The sequence below is a fragment of the Chelonia mydas genome, chromosome 23, assembly GCF_015237465.2.
Source record: "Chelonia mydas isolate rCheMyd1 chromosome 23, rCheMyd1.pri.v2, whole genome shotgun sequence".
Taxonomy (NCBI): Eukaryota; Metazoa; Chordata; order Testudines; family Cheloniidae; genus Chelonia; species Chelonia mydas.
Window position 1 is genome coordinate 4,260,478 of NC_051263.2, and position 1,993 is coordinate 4,262,470.

Sequence of the window (1,993 nt, forward strand, 5' to 3'; positions counted from 1 at the left end):
GAGCCACATGTAAGCCAATGAGGTTCTGCATGGGCATAGACCTGCACAGGATCGAGGCCCTTGGGCGTGTGGGGGTGGGGGCAGACACATGACATATGGACATTATCACCCATGCTCAGCGCTTATGTGCCTGGCTCCTCAGCGCCGGGGACAGATTCTGATCCTGGAGTGACTCTGGATTGCCCCAGGTGTAAACGCAAATCAGAATCCAGCACCCAGACTCAACAGGTTGTGGGGGCATGGGTGGATTTAGCTACATCCTGTTTCTTTAAGGGAGTTGGATCTCCGCCCTTTACTCCTTCCCCGCTATCTCTCTTTAGTTGCCGGCCTGCAGCTAAACTGTGAGGCAGAGTGAACAAATATTCATTGTGGTTTTCCCCAGGAAAGGGGCGTGCGGAGGGAAGCTCCTTGCTCTGAATCAGTTGCCTGGAATGTGAGGCTGCAGGGTGCCAGCACACCCCTTCTAGGAAGGATTAGTTCAGCCTCTGAAAACATGCAAGGATGGGCAAGGAGGAAAGTTGGTTACAATGGGCTGGGTGACAAATGGTGTAAATTGCTCTCACTGGTTTACACCCGCAGGGGAATCTGGCCCCATTGACTCTAATACAGTTAGGGTTAATCTCCACCTCTGGGAATTTGGTTCAGCGAGGCCAATAGACACTGGCTGGAAATCTGGCTTCAGAGCCTTTTCCAGCCTCACAAGTGACCCATTTGCTCCCGGACGGGGCTTTCTGCAATCCTGCATCACATTCCTCCTAGGTATGCGGTGAGGCTGAGTTTCCATCACCTCTGGCCCTGCACAATCACTGACACCATGGAGAGTGAGTGGGAAACGCTACCCAGACCACAATGGTGTTAGGTGCAAGGTATTGGAGAACCAGGCCCTACTGAGGATTGTCTAATGATGATTTATTATGCTCTTAGACACCAGATCTCAAAGCGCTTTGCAAAGGAGGGCAGTATCATTATCCCCATTGTACAGCTGGGGAAACTGAGGCAGGGTCCGGGAAAGCGATTTGCCCACCGTCACTTGGAACCCAGCCCAGGTTGGCTGAGTCTCAATGCCATGCTCTGTCCGCTAGGCCCCGTTGCCTATGGCCCAAGAGGCAGAATTAGCAAAGGCTTAGGTACATCCACCAGCAGAGGCTGCTTTGGGGTGGTTAATACAGCATCATGCAGCCTGCAGGGGGGAGAGGGGAGAGACCTGGAGTGTTTCCATTTAGTGCAGGCAGCTTCATTTGTAGTTTTCACGGCAGAGCAGGGCACAGGCTTCCCCCCCGGGTGCCCAGCTCCGGCCTGGGGGCAGTGGCTGAGGGACCAGTTTATTGGCAATATGGTGAGGTGGCTCAGTAGGGGGCGCTCTCCCCTGGCTCCAAAGCTTCAAGGTGGGACTCTGTTCCCTGGGTTGGGAGGAGCTAATTTTTCACCCTTCTTTGGGGCGGGTCCTCACCCTCCCAGCCCCTATGAGCAGAAAGGGGAGGAATATTTTTTTTTGCCCCTCCCCGGAGTTGGCACTTTCCCCCCCGGCCCCTGCTTCCCGGATTGGCAGAGGGGAGGGTGTTTCGCTCCTCCCTGGAGTTGGCACTTTCCCCCCGGCCCCTGCTTCCCGGATTGGCAGAGGGGAGGGTGTTTCGCTCCTCCCTGGCGTTGGCACTTTCCCCCCGGCCCCTGCTTCCCGGATTGGCAGAGGGGAGGGTGTCTCGCTCCTCCCTGGAGTTGGCACTTTCCCCCCGGCCCCTGCTTCCCGGATTGGCAGAGGGGAGGGTGTCTCGCTCCTCCCTGGAGTTGGCACTTTCCCCCTGGCCCCTGGTTCCCGGATTGGCGGGGGCGGCGGTTTCGCTCCTCCCTGGAGTTGGCACTTTCCCCCCGGCCCCTGGTTCCCGGATTGGCGGGGGCGGCGGTTTCGCTCCTCCCTGGAGTTGGCACTTTCCCCCCGGCCCCTGGTTCCCGGATTGGCGGGGGCGGGGGTGTTTCGCTCCTCCCTGGAGTTGGC